The 19,490-nt window shown below is 36.5% G+C and overlaps 1 protein-coding gene across 3 annotated transcripts in view; it reads left to right on the forward strand.

The window, feature by feature from the left end:
- HS3ST5 (heparan sulfate-glucosamine 3-sulfotransferase 5) overlaps window positions 1-19,490 on the forward strand; it is a 245,711-nt gene that overhangs the window by 83,108 nt on the left and 143,113 nt on the right. For 2 of the 3 annotated variants that reach the window (XM_074368467.1, XM_074368466.1), the window contains exon 2: window positions 13,018-13,212. The gene's annotated coding sequence lies outside the window, so the exon portion shown is untranslated. Of the gene's footprint in view, window positions 1-9,775; window positions 13,213-19,490 lie in introns of those variants that run through there. The other variant, XM_010965448.3, reaches the window with a different exon arrangement.

Genomic DNA, 19,490 nt, shown 5'->3' on the forward strand with positions numbered 1-19,490 from the left:
CTTAATAGGAGCACTGCTATAGAAATGCTGCTTAAGCTATCGTTAAAGCTTTTTACTTGTCTTAGCTTAAGTGGCTAGCAAACAAACTATATTACTGTCTGTTAAAGCTGAGATGAGTTGAAGAGCAAATTGTAGTAGGTCTGCTTTGAACACTGTTGTTGAAGTTTTCTTGACTATACTTTAAACCTTACAGTAGAAGTGTATGGGGCTTGAGGGTTTGCAAATTACGTCTGTAGCCATGATCACTTTTGATCCTCACAAAAACACTGTGACTTCAGCAGAGATGACATCTGATAAGTTCAAAACTCAAGTGACATAGCCATGCCTTCAAGTTCTCAGTAGTCCCCTCCTGGTAATTCAGCTCATGGAACATGGCTGTATGACATGTTTCCCTTTGCCAGGGATCACAGAAGTGATTGAATGCCGGGCAAGCACTCCTCTTCAAAGTTATATTAAGACACGTTATTAACAGGATATAATTCAGCACATATATCAAGCATTACGTCTGTAGACTGCTGTACACTGGGTATAGCCACTGAGAATTCCCAAGCTAGATCCATTTGCAAAAATTCTTATTCTGTCTGCCTGCACACAAAGGCTGAAGATGCATGCTCCGCCATCATTTAAGCTGCAGCTTCTAGGAGGTCAAGAGACTTAACTATCTTTCCTGAGCCCTTTCCACAAACCCTCTACCTTTATAACAGCATAAAGCACACAGTATTTTCCAGATTTGGCTCTAGTGTCACTAACCTGGACATCACATACACACACATCTCCTTTCCCGCCTGTATGTGCATAATCATTGTCTTGTTTGTCTGTGGCTTCTCCTGGCATGCGCAGAGCTTCAGATTCTGAGAGTCTGTTCTTCGTACCAGGTTTGCTTGATATTTTGCCTTGGAAACAAGGCCACTGCCCCTGATTACTATGTGTCGGAGCAATCTATCAGGCGCCCCGGCTTCCCAGCAGGGCACTGCTCTCCACGGCATACCCTGAAATTGTGCTTCAGTGCCCTTGCAGGACTGTATCTGTCCTTGCAGCTTATGGCCGTCCCCGCACCAGCTCACCAAACCACATCTGCTCAGCTACCCTGTTGTCACCAATTCCTATCACCTGCGGAGCTCCAGGGTCACAGTCTATGCTGGCAGGCTGGCTACATACCAGGACATTATGGTTGATGATAAGCCTGACTTGCCATTTAATGTTAAGCATTATTCACATGTATGCGAGGAGAACCAGGAGGATTTTTCCTAATCCATCCCTGTCTCAAAACTGTGGGCTTGGTCACACATTACTTCCCATCCTCCCTAAACTTTCATTTTGTAAACTCAGAAGCGTGATGCTGTTTTTGGTGTTTTCCAGTCTCCAGAAAAGCGTATTTATCTTCTTAATCTAATTTTATTCTTCTTGCAATCTCAGGCAAGTCGCTGCCTACATAGCATCAGCTGGCACTTTTGTACTGTAATTTCAAACCATGATGCCCAGTGCCTCCTCTGTACAGCTCTATATAGCTGTCTATGCTGAACAGTATCTAGAACCTAGACGCCGCCTTGTGATTCACTTGTTGTATCGCTAGTGAAAACCAGAATTCATCAGCCACACTCAGTCCCCATGCAGTAACACCCCATGTTTCCAAATTTCACTGCTGAAAGTAATATGTGACATTATTTTGACCATGGGGACACATCTGCTTTCTTTTCTCAGAGTAACTAGGATAGTAATGGAACGGCATGTAAGGTGTTCTTTCAAAGATTTAATTTTAAAAGTCTCCATAATTGGTCACTTTATTTGTTGAGTCTGGCAGCATTTGAGTTTGCACCTCCCAGGGATGTTTCTCATCAGTTATGCCTGGTAGGAGCATAGCTTCTTTCCCTTCCATAAAAGTAACTTGTAAAGGACACAGAGCTCTGTCCATTAGCAACGGCTTACGCAGCCAGCTGTTGCTACTAACTTTGGAGCATAGCTTGGGGCTGTAGGTCAACTTTTACAGTGATTATAGACCAAACTTTGAATTTTTGTAGAGAAAGAACTGCGCCCTGACATTTCAAGTAACGCTTATAAACGTCTGAACAATGTGCTAGACGTTTTGAGATTCACTGTCTTACTGAAGCCCGAGAACAACCTATGACGGATGTTGTTTTGTACACGGTATAAATCAAGTAAATGAGTCTGGAAATGGCTTAGTAACTGTCCAGTTATGCAGCTAGTAAGTGATATGGGGAGTGAATATCACTCTCTTCCACTCTCTCCACCATGTTATGACTTCATTCCACATTAAATTTTTGTACAAGATCATCACTGGCAGAAGCTGAGACCCACAGAAGCCAGTCTCAAAGAGGAGGTATTATTTTAAAAATCAAGTAATTAATTAACTTAAGTTTTCTACCTACATTTTAAAAAATCATGTGAAGAGAATTTAAGCAGAATCCACGAGGCAATAGGAGAATCCTCCCAGGAGCATGTTGAGGGTGAAGCAGAGGGTGACGGGAGTGGACAAAGCCAGTACCATCTTCATCAAGCACTGGGATAAGACAAAGCTGGGAGCATTCATATATTAACAGCTTTTCCCCAACAACAATAAAAACCTAAGGACATCTGTAAGAATGACCACTATAACAGATCCAGTCCTTGCTTGGAACGATAAGAATCATGCTGTGCTATTCCGTCCCTTTTAGGTTTTAGCATCCCTGCTGATGCTTGCCTTAAAGCTCTCCATGAAAATCAATGAGTTATACTTCTAGGATGAATGTTTCCAGCTCCTGCCAAAATATCTTCCCTAGTCCTCATACATCTCATCACAGCAAAAAGATATTTTATCTAAGAGGTTAGAGAGAGAGGGATTTTCAAGAGTCCCAATTGTCACATTAAAAGATGAAAGCTCAATTTTGAAGACTACACTTCTGTACCAGTTAGGTATCTCAAAAAGGGCTGGATAACAACAAACCACAGATTCTCAGTGGCACACAATAATAAGCGTATATCTAACTCATGGGTCCGTAGGTCATTTGGGATTGGCTGATCTAGGCTGTTGCTGGACTGAGTATGTGATGATCTCAGCTGTCTGCTCATGTGACTGGGGATCAGTCGGGGGCCAGGCTGGGCTCCACTGGGGCAGCTTAGTTCTGTTCTGCATGTCTCCCATCCCCCTCCGGCCTGACCAAGTCCTCACCACAGTAGCAGAAGTGCTGGAGAGCGAACTCAATCATGCAAGCATAGTTCAGGCCTTTGGTCAAATCGTGCCAGTATTTCATTGACCAAAACATCCCATGAACAAACCTCAAAGAAAAGAAGTAGGGAGAGAGATTACCCCTTCTTATTGGGAAAAACTACAAAGGCACATGGCAGTAGGCATGGATATTGGAAGAGGTAATGAGATGGAGACATTGATAAAGTCTACTACAATCATAGACCTATTATTCTTGAGTAACACTCTGTTAAAAGTTAGATGTTGTTCCTTCTGGTAGTGTTAGCTCTGGAAGCAAGCACCTTTCATTCATTCATCCATTCATTCACTTGTTCATTTAACACATAATACTGAATTCTTTAGGGAAGTACTGCTTAATAGGAATATGTTGTGGGTCACATATGGAATTTTAAATTGTCTAGTAGCCACATTTTAAAAAGGTAAAAATAAACAAGTGGAATTAAGTTTACTATTGTGTTTTGTTGAATGAAATACACCCCAAATATTATCATTTTGACTTGTAACCAGTAGTAAAATTATTAATGAAATATCTGATATTCTTATTTTTTTCCCACTAACTCTTCAAAATCCAGTGTGTATTTTTACTTCCAGTTGGAACTGGTCACATTTCAAGTGTTAAAAATCCACAAGTAACTAGTAGCTACTGTATTAGACAGTGACGTTACAGACTCTGTATTGAACTTGGAGCTGAGGAAACAAAACACCTACCCTAGGGATCGCACAATCTTAAGAGAAAGGAGATTTAATTTAAATAGTGTAATCATTATATATCTTTCTGAGAAATTCATATTTTAACTGACTTTGGGGGAATATTATCGTGCTTACATTTCTCAGATCTTATCATGCGCCTGTGCACCAGCTCCTTTCTTGACTGTAATAGTTCTGTTACGCTTCCCCACACAGCCTCTCTCGCCGTGTTTCGTTGGAGACATTTCAACATGCCTTTTCCAAATCTCTTGTGGAGAGCCACCACTGCACTCTGGCAACAAAGATTTTTTTCCCCTCAAAATCAATATAGCAAAGGGATATTACCTGAGATCTTATTACAAGATGGATACATTTTCACATTATGACTTACCTGATAAGAGCCCGGGATCCTTTATGATAGAAAAGTTGAATGGAAAAGTTGACTTTTTCAGTGCTTATCTACCTTAAAAAAAATTTTTTTTAAAAACTGTGGGTGGTAGTAGAGAGAATGCATAATAATAGTAGATAAAAGGGAGATTATTGCTTCAGAAGTAGTATAAGGAATGAGAGGCAGAGAACGGAGAAAGCGAGAGGGAAAAAAAAGGAAACATTAACGGTGTTTATCTCTTCTTGACCTGATTAAGCTTGTAAGTGCCTACAACAAAGTTTTGACTTTTCTACACTAAACTGTTCAAGCAAGATTTATCAAAAAGGGTAGTTTTCGAAAGCAATTATTGTCTATTGAAGCTGCAGATAAAGGGTACCGACAAGGGTAGGGAGATAAGATATTTTCTCTGTAGTCTAAAAAAGACCTGATGTTTCTTTAAATATATAGGCATAGCTTAAAGAACTGAAAAAGATTTCTTTTAAATGCTATGAATCACCCCATGATTTCTTTTCTTTTTCAAAATCCTGTTCTGCTTACTGCATGCCTATTCAGTGGTGACTCACTGCTCTGATTGTGTAACCCACTGATATCAACACCACGTTGGGCGAATGCCCTGGTGCTTCCTTGTTCCTCTGGTAACATGACACTTGGGATAGTGCTCCCACGGAACCCAGAGCATCCCCTTGACTCTCATAGCTGTTGTGATTGGTACTTGCCTCCGAAAAGCAGTTTGGGGAGTGTGAGGTAATACAGTACAGAGAAGAAAGAGCATACTGGATTTTAAGCTGTGAGATGCTGTTTTTTCAAGATGTTACTGAAAACTGCAGTTGTGGCTCTGTGTTTTCATACTAGACACTTTAGAAAATGACTATAATTATGTAGAGAAGAGAGTCCAGATTACATGGTGGGCTTTTTTACACATTAAATTACAAAAATATATTTGTGCATCTGCTCCAGCTTGTTGTGAAGGATTTAAATCAGAACAGCAACATTGGTCTTGTGTTTAGTGACAAAGGATCACTGCAGTCATTTCAAATATTTTTCAACCCCAGTAGCCATCCACCAGTTAACTCATCTCTCCTCCCTCTCCCTGACACACACACACACATTTGACATTCTTGCTTCTAACATTGAAATATTTGGAGTCACTTCCTTTCATTGAGATATTTTCAGATAGGGACTCAAAATAAATTGAAAAGAGTCAAACCATAGTCAATTAATGGCAAATTCATGCTTTATGAATTGATGCTTTGTGAATGAAAGACATATGTAATAGGATGGGCGTCGTGAGGTCGAAAGTCTCCCCTCCCCCAGGTCAGGAAGTGTGCGGGGGCTTTGATGCAAGTGAAAGGCTACAAGCTTGGCATCAGAACCATCATCATTAACTCAAGCACCAAGAATGGTCCTGTGAAAAGGAAAATATTCTACTGAACAGCTCTTAAAGTCACCTAGTAAAGAATAAAAAGAGTTGCTGGTGGAATGGAGAGTAAGGGGTGTGTGTGTGTATGTGTGTGTGTGTGAAAGCAAAAGAGACTTTTCCCAGAAACTCCAGAATCGTAGACTCTTAGGCACGAATGGTGTTTAGAAGACATATAGTCAGTGATTCTCGATTCAGGTTGCATATTACAATCACCTGGGGAAATTCCAACGTTCCATCTTCCAACCTCAGACCAACTGAACCAGCATCTTTGAGGACAGGACCTGGGGATGGGCATTTTTTTTAACGCAGGTGTATGCTAAAGTACAGCCAAGGTTTTAAAGAGCCTGACTTAGTCCAATTCTTTCTGTATGGATAGACAACATAAAAACCCTTCCCAAAGAAATGGTATATCTCAGGCCATTGTCAAGTCTAGATTAGAAACTGCATTACCTGACCCCAGTTCAGAGCGATTCCGTAGCAATCCAGTACGAATATCTTTTGTTAGTTTTGACTCATTTGAACTATCTGTTGGTAAGATTCACAGAAGGAATCAGGCTTCTTAAATTTTCTGTCCGATAGACTTGAGGAAAAACAACCCACTATGCTGGGCAGTCGTATAAATTAACACGCAGATTTCCTAATTTTTCAGTAGAGTTCGCCTCCTTGCCATCTACCAAAAATAAATTAGTCTTTGGTTTTTGTGAAGTTTTTGAACCATATTTATAACTTTCATTTTATGTAAGTCAAAAAGATCCCTTAAATCACTTTAGCATATGTAGCCCCATTTTGAAAATCATCATATAAAGTATGTGCAACTCACTTCCTGAGAAACATTCTGAGAAAACAGAGGCAGTGACACGGACCCGCGGTTAGCAGTGTTGAAGATAGAGGTATAGTTAAACATTTTCCTGTTCTTTTGACATCTGTCTTTTCTGTGTGTGTGTATCTGTTGAACCCATCAAAGTCTAAAATATTTCAATTCAGTATAAAATTGTAGTACCAATTGTTGTATGGATATATTTTATCTTGTGCCGAGATGGAAAAGCATATCTAACTGCATCATATCTATGCTCAGAAGTAATGCAAATCTTCTGTCTTGCCAGTGCCAGAAATAAATGAAAATGATAGTAGATAAAGGCTAGACACATTTTTCTCTTTTGCACTCATGCAAAATTTTTTATGTAGTGATCATCATCATGCATTAAGCATACACTGGAAGCCAGACATTCTAGATGGGCAGAGGAATATTGAAGGCATAGTTCCTGTTCTCAACTCTTATTAATCAAAAGCAAATAAATAAACCAGTGCAGTTTAACATAGTTGAGAGTAAAGAAGAAATATTGAAATAAGAAAAAACTTCTAAGTATATTCTAGGATTTGTGGGAAGGGCTATCTCCATTCATACAGTTTTTTTCAACCTATTACAAGTGTCCACTAAGGACTTATTTACCTAATTAGATAGTTGAACTGAGTGTCTATGTTTATAAATGGGCATTGCCTCATGTGAATTGTGTGATTTGTACTAATTATCTCCATAATATAAAGAATAAAGAAGTTCATAAATAGCAGGTGTTTCAATGATTGGGTTTTTTTTTTTTTAAAGCCTGAAGAAATGCCCATGGCACAACTGCAAAGTAAGGAAGATCAGAATGCATTAGAAGGAGCAGGCCAAGTGGAAGTCCATGATGAGCACCATACTGCTCTGATGGAATTGACCACTGCTCAGAGTATGAGTCTCTGCATTGCCAGCCTTAGAATCGGACTCAGGGTGGCAGTCTCATTCTTGTCACACTCATAAGGGACTGAATGAAGTACCTGAACTAGGGGATCAATTCATGAATGGGGAAACCACTCTACTCCTGTGTCCAAAATGTTGGTGTCCTTTGTGCCCAGTGCCTCCTTCTAACCTGGAAGTCCCAGGGGGACCAGTAAACATGGGTGGTTGTGAGGGTCATGCCATTCAGACCAAAGGAAAGTGTGAGAAATCCTCTAAAGAAGTGACTTCTCTAGTTTGCGAGAGAATGGAAGACCCTGATCCACGTGAGTAACTTCTGATCCCTGGATTTTCTCTTCTTCGTTCTCAAAGCTAGTGGTGGTCCATCCACATTCCGCAGCACTAGAGGCTTCTGTGTTGGGATTACTTTGCGGGAGATGGATCCCCTTATAAAGAAAGAACAAAACTTTATCTACAGCTCTCACCTAGCTACCCCCTCCCTGTTAGGGTACAATTTCAGCTTCTCCAGTCACATTCCAGTCCTGTCTCCTTGTAATGATGTTATTTCCAGATCTTGTTAATGGAGGACTGGGTGTTCCCAAGCATGTCAATTGCTCTTTTATGGAGATAATCACAGAAGTTTGATTGTTTTGGGGTAATTGTGGATGACTCATGTGTAGCTTTTACTTATTTAATTCTCGTACGATATTATTTCTCTTGTTTCCTTAGGAAGTTTTCAAAATTATAAGGGAGAATTTTACTTATTAATAGATGCTGTTATAGGGTACTCTCAATCTTTGAGCCAGAGGTAGATAAATACAACTTTTTACATTTCTACTCAATATTGAGGAAAACCTGCATAAAATATACATAAATAGGGAAGCTTATATTCTTTTTTTCAGCATTTATAAATGCCTTTATTCCATGTGTTTTTTAAAACTGCACTACTTGCATTATAGAGTGGCTGTGACATCCATTGGCAATCTCATTCTCTTTAAAGAATCATTTTTAAAAGAAATACGAAAGACCTGCAGTATAATTATAGAACATATGTCAACTATCACCCAAAAGGACAAATACAATCTTGCCAATAGATTCAGGAATTAACAAATAAAACATAAAAGTTTAGCAAGTGAAATAAACAACTGAAAATCATTTTTCCCTTATACAGAAAAGAGCATGTCTAAAGAGGCAGAGCATAAGACTCTATCCTTCCATCGTGCAGTTAAGCTCATTTTTTATTTCTACAAAGAGAAGCAAAATAAAGAGTGCCATTTCAGCCTATCCTTTGGAGTTTAGGTTACAGGAGAAAAGAAATCATGACTATATCCTGGTGGAATTTCTTATTTTGCTTGAAAAGCAGTTGAATATTAAATCACAAATCACTGGTTTCCTAAAATACCTTTTAATACCCTAAGGAAAATTTGTAAAACAGCCTGCCCTCTGATTTTTATTTGTAGTCATTCTCAAAAATGCATTTTGTTCAGGAGAGTTCCTTTTACATTTTTTCCTTTCCATTCCTTTTTTTTTTTTTAATTTAACAAAGTAGCAGATTCAATACCCTGAAAAAACTAGGAGATATTTATAACTGAACAACAAGCCCATAGAAGCCCAAAGGCAATTACCTCTTGTATAAATACGCCTTAGGCAAATTCAACTAGTTTTTAAGAAACAGAAATTTAAGCCTGCTGAAGAATTTTATTCAGGCCTAAAATTTGCATTGTCTACTCTTAAATGTCCTGGCCCCATCCTCCTCTGGACTCCCTCAATTCTAATTCTACCATTCTTCGACTTAGAAAACATTATCTGGCTACAACTAACACAGTCAGAAGACTGAGAAACATGTCCCCCCTTGTCCTCATGTTTAATACACTCACAGCCCCCACTGTTTCATTACCTTTAGACTCCAGTGTATGTTCTAATTTTAGGTGACCCTAAGAAACCTCTTAGGATAATGTCAGTAGAGATAGTATAGGCTAAAATTTCATCCCTGCCTTGGAATCTCTGAAGTTCTTTTTGCCCTTTTCCAGTAAATATCCAATAACTAAGAATTAATTCGTACTGGGGATAACTATTTTCCAGAACAATCAGTCTTTACTCAAAAAGACTTCAGCTGTTAATTATTTAAAGTACAGAATTTTTGCTTATATTTTTCAAAGATAAAATATTTCTAAAGAGAAATATAAAATACTTGAAAATATGACAGTGAAAATAACAAACAGCATGTTTGAGTGTCTGTCCACATAACTCAGGGCTTATCTAAAGTTTCTCCAGCTCATGCAGAAGTATGGTTTCTTTATAATTATTCTATAGAATTGGGATCAGAAACAAGTTTCCTATTTTTTACTTCCAATTTTTTGACAGAATAACATGTTTCCCCTTGTTAATTTTCAACCTTATCCTTTTAAAAAGGAATCAGAGTCGAAACATCAGTATCAATCCAGTTGACTATCTTCTGAATCCCTACTACTTACATAGCATTCTACTACAGAGTACAAAGAAATATGACATTTCTTTGCCTTCAGTGTACTTGTAGGTAATTCAGAAAGTAAAATATACAGGAAAAAATAATAACTCAAAGTGATTCATGGTTCAAGAGTTATTGCAAGGAAATTGTTCATCCATTCAACAGATATTTACTGAGTGCCTACTATGTGCTAAGCACTACACTGAATGCTGCACATTTTTAAACTGAGGATATTTAAAAATAGAAATGGTCACTTTCCTCTAGGGTGATGAAGAGAGAGAGTTAGGTAGGAGTTGGGTGATGTAAGCCCTTGTTCTTTATCCTAGGAACAATGGGAAAGCACTGAAGGCTTTTAAAAAGGGATTGACGTAATCAGTTGTATATTTTTAAAAGGTCATTCTAAATGGCATGAGGAGAATTTAGTGAAGGGAAACAAAATGTGAGATGAGAGGCAGAAAAAAGCCATGCAGTATTCCAGGCAACAGACAAGGTGTTAGTGGTGGTGGTGATGGTAGGGGAGGAGAAAAGGAAAGAGGAAGATAAAGGGTGAAAGGGGACAAATAGATAGATTTGAAAGTTATCTACAAAACAAAATCAAAAGGATTCGATGATCAGATATAGGGATAAGGGAGAAAAGAAGAATTAAATCTACTCTGATTCCTTTTTTAAAGGTTGAAGACCTTGCTTTTGGGCTTGTCTACGTGATGGCTGATGGTGCTGTTTACAAAAACAAGGAGCACTGGAGGAAAGGTGTATTTGAGAGGAAGTTTTTAAATGAGTCCAGTTATAGAAAAATTCAGTTGGAGGAGCCTTCAAGACATTCAAGTTGAGATGTCAACTATTCAGTTAGAGATAAAAGTCTGGAAATAAGAGAAGAAAATGTTAAGCTTAAGATAAAATTTGAGAGTCATCATCAAATGATAGCATCATATATCTTGGTGAGCTCTCTTATTAGTATATAGAATGTAAAATAATGTGTTTAGATTAGGGTTCTTTCACAATGAATTAGAAGACTCTGGAAACATTTCATAGGGGAGAGGACTGGGTCATGAAAAAAGGTAGAATATAGATTAAACAGAGACAGAGATAGAAATGAATGAAATGATAGGAACACAATAAAAATATAAATAGATTGCAAAGATTCTGGTTGCAAGTAACAGAGATATTAACCCAAATAGGCTTAATCCAAAAAAAGAAAGAAGGAAGGAAGGAAGGAAGGAAAGAGAGAAAGAAAGAGAGAAAGAAAGAAAGAAAAAGAAAGAAAGGAAGGAGAGAAAGAAAGAAGGAAAGAGAAAGAGAGAAAGAAAGGAAAAGAAAGAAGGAAGGAAGGAAGGAGAGAAAGACAGAAAGAAAGAAAGACAGAAAGAAAGAAAGACAGAAAGAAAGACAGAAAGAAAGACAGAAAGAAAGACAGAAAGACAGAAAGAAAGACAGAAAGAAAGACAGAAAGAAAGAAAGAAAGAAAGAAAGAAAGAAAGAAAGAAAGAAAGAAAGAAAGAAAGAAAGAAAGAAAGAAAGAAAAAGAAAGAAAGAAGGAAAGAAAGAAAAGAATTTATAAATTCACACATAACTGAAAATTTCAGGGTATTCTACCTGCAAGCAAGGCTCTGTCCAGGGTTGAAACAAGACGCTCAAAACACAGATCCTCTTCTGCTATTTTACAGCTATTTCCTTGATGTTGACTAAATTCTGGCAGGTTCTCCTCTTATAATCCCAAAGTGATTGCCAGTAGTTCCAGATGCTACGTGTTCATATGCTCATGTCCAGCGAGAAAAACAAAGGGGTTTTTTTGTCTTTTTTCTTTTTTTAAACATAATAGGGCAACAAAAACCCCAGAATGGAGATCATTGGCTTGTTAAGGTTGCTTGCTAACAAAAATCACTGCAGGTTGACCAAATGCTCAGAAAACATTTGTTAAAAAGTAAGCACCACTGCTATGATTCCTGTTTGCAAGCAATAGAAAACCCACTGGTTTAAACGAGTACAATTCCAAAGGAAACAGTGAGTCCTGTTGGTTCAGCTGCTTATCAGTTACAAGGTCTGTATCTTTGTGTTTCTCTGGATTTCCATTGTGTTTTACATCACGGTGACAAGGTGACTGCTGTACCTCCAAGTATCACAGCCTCATTCAAGGCAAGCAATTATGTGGTAAAAAGAAGAGGAACAGGAATCTTTCTATTTATCAATAAAATAAAATTTTGCTTGATTTCTTACCCAGCGTACTTCTTACAGTTTAGGAGCCAGAATGGGGTCACATGACCACTCTTAGCAGTAAAGAAGACCAGGAGAGTGAACATTTGATTTTCCGTTCTTTATTTGTGAGACATAAGAAGCAAGAATAAAGTTGGGAAGGGTTTTTGGCGACCAAGCAATGGGGTCTTGCATGAAAACCTGTTGTTTTACAGTATCCTCTGTGCTTACATGTATATTATGCTCATTTTTTATTTGACTTTGTATTTATCTGTATATTTTGCTCCCTCTAGCCTTTAGGAGAATATTTGCATGATTAATTACCAATTTTAAGAATAGATGTTTTATTCTCTTTTTTCCATTAGCCACAACATCTGCTTAACTCATTCAGTAAAGAAGCTAGAATTTTGGTTTCCCTGAGTAGGCAACACATACTGACTGCAAAGGATATTATTTTTATTTGTGTCTAATTATCTTGACAAGCATTACCCTTGTGAAAGAAAATATAGCTAAAGTACCAGATGATTCCATGGGGATTTTGTAAAAGTATCACATTTTATCCTTTAAGAGGTGTGATAGAGTCTCACGTAGGATATATTTCCAAGAGACCTCATCAACCTTGACTTAGAAAGAAATTCAGCACCAAAATGTAGCACCTACATATCAAAAATAAAATTAGTAATTATACCACTTGATGCAATGTTTGGAAAAAATAGTCAATTAAAGCCGTCTGAATTCAACCAGAATCCTCTGCAGGCAGCAGCATCATGCAATTCTGACTTCACAATGACATGAAATTTTAAATGACAACTGTGCTAAATCAGGGAGCGGCAAGCCCTGGCCAAGTTTAAATTTAGTAACACTGCTAGTTTACTGAAAATAACCTTCTCCATAGCAGATTCTCCATGAATTTCAGGTGACCAACTACTTGTTTTTCTGTTCTGTTCAGAGATAATCAGGTACGCAGAGGCTTCAGCGTTGATGTCTTCCTCGCTTCTCAATGGCATTTCTGGTGTCCACCTCCGGAGTCTCCTTGGCCAGCCTTGAAACACTTTGAAATTAAACAGAGAAGCCACTGCATATATTCTTGAAAATTTCCACAGTCTATGCCCAGAACTTTCTGAATAAGCATAAGGATTTGAAGGTAAGTGAATTCTGGAAGTAACTCATATTCTTGTGTAACTCTTAATTACATCAAAAGTGAATACTTAATATATTTTAATAAAATATATTAAAGTAAAAGAAGTTATTGAATATAAGGAAAATAGCCAGCTATGTGCAGTTCCGCCACAAGAAAAGGGAAATAAAATACAAAGTTTAAAAGTTGTTAACATATCATGTAATGTAAATACAAGCAAGGGACAGTAGTTATCTTGATACCTGATAATCAGTTTCACGCACAAAAAAGCATGACACACAGTGGTTCTCAAATTTTAATATGCATAAGAGAGGAGGTTCTTAAAATGCTGATTCCTAGGCATATTTCAGAGAGATTTAGACTCCCTATGTCTGACATATGGTCGAGCAATCTGCATTTTTACAGTTACTCAGCCTCAAGTGATTCTGGTGTAGGTGGGTCTTGGGCCTTTGAGAGACAGAAATAGTCATTCAAAATAAGGTATTTCTAATCTTGGAACTTTATATTAAATGGGATTTTGTGTTGTTTTCTTCAATCACAAGAATAAATAGGGAAGGCATATTTAGCACAGAGACGCTAAACTAGTGATCCCTTTTGACCCCCCAAATTGAATTATTAATTCTCTTTAATATTCCTTTTTAAAGTTCAGTAATGATAAGCTACTTCCCAGATGTCCCAATCCTTTAGAGTGACAATCCTGTCATTGTTCTCCTCAGCTCTTTCTCTGTCCCAAGTAATGTTTTAATTTATCCAGATGTTTATGGTTATTGTTTTAATTTATTCAGATGTTTATGTTTATTGGATCTAATTCTAAGAAATATCTGGAAGATGAAAATAATGAATTATTACTGGAGTTGGCTAAGCATTTCTATATTTTTTGAAGAGTTTTTTTCTGTTTCTCTTCATTTTGGAAACTAAGCCTTAGATTTCAAAAGAACAGATCTGCTTAATACACATTTGGTTACTATTTTTTCCTCTACAGATTAAACCTTAGAAATCATGTGATATATGTGTTACATGGACATTCATTGACTTTATTTTATTTTTGTTTCCTATATTTCATTTAGCAACTTCATCTTTATTATTTGCAGTTTTATGTTTATAAAATGTTTGCCTTTTTTTAAACCAGTAAAATAAGCAATTGGTAAGGACACATCTGGATCTTAAACTGTGATGGTTTTCAAAGGTTCAATACGATATCATTTTTATAGTGAACAGTGACGTTTTTCGTAAAAATCCTTTGCTTGAATTTCAGGCTTATAGCTATTTTCTTCTCTATCAGTCTTTGTTTGCACTTGTTCATATTGTGTAGAATTTCTTGTCCATAAAATATCAAAAGGCAAAAGTAAACCCTTAACAAGAGGTGTGTCTCTATAGCATGTGTTAGCTAACCATATTAGCAATTAGTATTACAGAAGGAAAATGAATATAGTCATATGCATAAAATAAAGCAAGACTTTTTTCAAGTAACCAAAAGTCAATATTTACAGAATTGCATTAACTATAATACTTAATTTTTGCATGCATTTGTTGTCAAAACTGTTCTCAATAATAAGATTGACATACCTGGTAAATAAAAATCCTAAAATTTGTGGTACACAAGATGGTAAAATCCTTAAATATATAGTACACAAGTTTATGGCTCAACAGAGTCCCCAAATACGACTCCAAGAAGCTTTTAGTGCAGACCTTCTATATTATTTCAATTTCAGAAAAGCATAGAAACTCTTCCTTCCTTCCTCCTTCCCTTCCCTTCCCTTCCCTTCCCTTCCCATCCTTTCCCTTCCCTTTCCCTTCTCTTTCCCTTTCCTTTCCCCTTCCTTTGCAGAGGAGCAGGTGGAGAAACAATGAAATTGTGTCCTCAAGTGAGTCACATTCATTATCATTGGTGTATTTATCTTAAATCATGACTCCCTAAAGAAAACTTACAATGTAGTTTTAAGGAACCTGAGTGAAACAGCCTCCATGCTCAGGAAGTAAAATAAACAACAAAAGAATACATTACAGAAACTTTATAGAAGCATTAAGTTTTAGAATAGAAATGGACCACTGAGATCTTATAGTCTGGTCCCCTCACATATCACAGCAGTCTTTTCTCTTCCAAACTTGCTGTAAAAACGCTTTGTACAAAGATCAGTAAGCAGCAATCTGGTCGAGTATGGCCTATTGACAAGGAGAAACTAGCCAAGTGTTCTGCAATAATGATTTCTTGGGTAAGAAAGGTAGGAGGAAATTTTCCTCCAAGATGAAGTTTGAAGAAGTGAAGAAAATACCTGGGTACTTATAAATGTAATTCAATTTGAAATCATGCATTATTTTAGTTGTCAGTAGATAATCTACCATGTCATTAACCTAGAAACGAAAAGAACAAATTCAGGTTTATTGCAGGCTGGGTTAGCTGTATTTGGAAATCTGATATTGAGAGGGAAAAAGAACTAAAAGTAATTAAGCGAGGGCTTGAGAACAGTAGAGCCATCTGGGACCATTCAGTAAAGGAGGAAGGAGATTTAAATATGTAAGAGTCTCCGGGGAGCATTAGTATTATTGTGAAAGTGTTAATAATGATGTTTGTGAGATACCCGAAAAGACTAAATGTTTATTATTCTCAATTTAAGAAGTTGTAGGGGGTGGGGCGGGTATAGCTCAGTGGTAGAGCAAATGCTTAGTGTGCACAAGGTCCTAGGTTCAATCTCCAGGACCTCCATTAAAAAAAAAAAGTTGGTAAGTCATTTAAATTTATGTAGCAAAAGTATAATCACTGATGTTGTGAAGTGCTCATAACATATTGAAAATGAAAACAAGTTACAAACCATGTTGTGATGTGGTCCCGTTTTTATTAAAAAAGGTACAGATGCATAAGAAAACAATTGAAATGATACATACACATCAAAGTATTATTGATGGCTATGCTCATTTGATGAAATTATGTCTGATTTTTATTGCTTCTCAGGGTTTATAAAACTTTTGCTGAAGTGTATTATTAATGTAATTTTAACATATTTTTAAAGGCTGAGAAAATTCAGTTTTCTGGGAAGTTCACTTTCATAGAACTATAAGGTAGTCCTACTAACAGTTGTTTAAAATAGCCTTAAAGCCAGGCTCTTGCATCTTGTAGTGATAAACTGATTTGAATGGTACTTCCAAATAGATCAAAATGACTTTTAGATGTAGTTCTTCATTTGTGGAATATTGCAGTAGATAAATTTCTCAAGTTCCTCTCTGCATTAAAATCTGACAATTTTGAATTATGACAATTAATTCCTTAGTCTATTCATTTTTGTATCATGTAATTTCAATGTGTTTTCAAGAATTTTCTAACTACAATAGTTTGCCCCATTTGGAAGATAATTTTATATGTTTGGTTACATTAGTGTTAACAAGTCTGTGTTTTTTAAATCTCCAGTGTAACATACGGTTAGTCTTACCATTATTACTACCAGCTGCGGTTAGCCTATGATTTTGTTCATTCCATCTGAATCCAAAGTAATTAGCTCTTTAGTTTAATGACAATATTTGTTAATGGGTTTTTAGGGCCAAATTCTGCTGTTAGAGAGTGGGTGGTGTATTTGAAGATAGAATCTGGCCCTTATGTTTTAAGCATAAGCTGTGTAATTTGATTTCAAAATGATGGTTTAGAGAGTTTAGAGTAGGAAAACTAAATCTGCATTTATCTGAAGTTTGTCAGTTTCAAGAAACAAAATGAAAGTGATAATTTATGTAAATGAATAGCAAACCCACTCTAAATTCTCTGATACAGTGATCTTGTATGTTGTGTCATTACCTACATAGTTGGAATAAAAAATGAAATGATAATTATCAAGGAGACATTAGGTAATTTTCTTTTATGTGACAGGGCATACATTGAGTCTTTTAAGTGCAACGAAACATTTTTGATCCTTTTATTTAAGGTGTACAACAAGATGATTTGATACATTTTTATAATGCAATTACCATGAGACCATGATGACCATGATAAGGTTAGTTAGCACATTCATCACCTCACATAATTAAGAGAAGAGACCTTAAATGTTTTCACCAGCAAAAAAAAAAAAAAGATGATTATATTCTTGAAGGACTCAATGAAGCGGAACAAACGTTTGCCTGGGGGCGGTAACTGGGGTTCAAAGTCAGATTCAGTTTCCTTGTAGTGGAATGACCTTGGGAAAAATCTCTTTCCCTCTCCCTGGGCCTCAGTTTCTTCTTCCTAAGTTAATGCGTTTGCACCAGATGATCCCCATGGTCCCTCTAAAATGAAAACTAACTTGCTTTAAAAGAGTGCTATGAGGAAGGCACGAGGAGGGCAAGGAAGATGCTATGGCTTGAGCTAACTGAATTAACAAATCATTAAGTCCACTAAAAGGTACTCTGGAGAACTTTCCTTCGGTGACTTGTTAACTTTTATCCTGGAGAAGAGAAATATTTGGCAGGTTCTATGTAAAAGAGACTGTAGTCTACTCAGAATTTTACAGAGACCAATTTTAACAAAACTTAAAAGCAAAACAAAACCCACCTAGTAACAATTGAGATACCCAAAAATGAAATAGGATGCCTTCGGAGATCACGAATTCATCATCATTATAGGAAAGAAAGCAGGTCTCAAGGGTTTTATGACCTGCTAAACTGACTTGCAAGATACAAGGACTAGAAACACATATTCTGAACATAGGGGAACTCAGGAAATGTTATCATGAGCCCTTATTTTTTGCTTTTTCTTTTCTTCTTTTTTTAACTGAAGTATAGTTGATTCACAATGTTGTGTTAGTTTCTGGTATACAATAGCATAGTGATTCAGTTTGTATATATATATTCTTTTTCATATTATTTTTCATACAGGCTATTGTAAGATATTGAATATAGGACCTTACTGTTTATCTGTTTTATATATAGTAGTTTGTATCTGTAATCCCAAACTCCTAATTTATTTCTCCCTTCCCCTTTGATAACCATAACTTTGTTTTCTATGTTTGTGAGTCTCTTTCTGTTTTGTAAATAAGTTTATTTGTATCACTTTTTAAATTCTGCATGTAAGTGATATCACATGGTATTTGTCTTTGTCTTACTTACTTTACTTAGAATAATAACCTCCAGATCCATCCATGTTGCTACAAATGGCATTTCATTCTTTTTTGTCTGAGAAGTATTCCATTTTATATATATGCGTGTATATATATACACACACATACACATATGTACATATACATATACACCACATCTTCTTTATCCTCTATTGATGAACACTTGGGTTTCTTCTATGTCTTGGCTAACGTTAATAGTGCTGCTATGAACACTGAGGTGCATGTATCTTTTCAAGTTAGAGTTCTCTCCGGATATATGGCCAGGAGTGGGATTGCTGGATCATATGGTAACTCTATTTTCAGTTTTTTAAGGAATCTCCATACTGTGGAGATGCCTCCATAGTGGCTGCAACAATTTACATTCCTACCAACAGTATAGGAGCTTTCCCTTTTCTCCACACCTGAACTCAGGAAATGTTATCATGAGCCTTTCTGAGGCAATTATTAGAGGACAAACTCCATCAAACCAAGAGATAACTACAGACACTACTGCAAAAGAACTGCTGGTGAGCATTGAATGTATTTAATGCTAAAACTAAATCTAAAATAAATACGGAGATTCAGATGACAGAATAGAGTATAATATCTTGTGGAATTAAAGCAACTAACAAAAATTCAGAGGACACAACAGGAAGAAATTGCTGCATATAGTAAGTTAGCTGGCTGCTTTATTTCCAGTATCTAGGAATCAGTAGATATCATTTAAACCTGACAAATCAAGTTATAGGAGTATAAGCTTATTTAAGTAGAAAAACACTAAGAAAGGTCATGTTATTGCCCAACATTAGGTGGAAAAGTATGGGGAGAGAGAGAGAGGGGAAAAATGCTACTTTTACTATGAGTCACAATGGGAAATAGTGAATATTCTAAAGATATAGAAGATCAAGGTTATTATTTGAAGTTATACACTTTATATATAGGTTATAATATGAGATAACTTATAGAGTTATAAATTATGAGAAAACGTGCACCCTATTAAATATTCTTTAAAAATGGCGTACAAATATTAAGTGAGGAAAACAGATCATATAATGAGAGTCTTTTTAAAACCTTTAACAGAAAACTTAAAAATATTACGACAAAATAGGTTTGTCGTATCTTTCATATCAATGAATGTAAAGAAAGACATGGATCTTTTTTAAAGAAAATATTTTCAGATTGGATCACAGGGCAAAACCAAATTCTGAGCTGTATACCAGGATGCAATCA

Source organism: Camelus bactrianus, chromosome 8 (assembly GCF_048773025.1).
Source record: "Camelus bactrianus isolate YW-2024 breed Bactrian camel chromosome 8, ASM4877302v1, whole genome shotgun sequence".
Taxonomy (NCBI): domain Eukaryota; kingdom Metazoa; phylum Chordata; class Mammalia; order Artiodactyla; family Camelidae; genus Camelus; species Camelus bactrianus.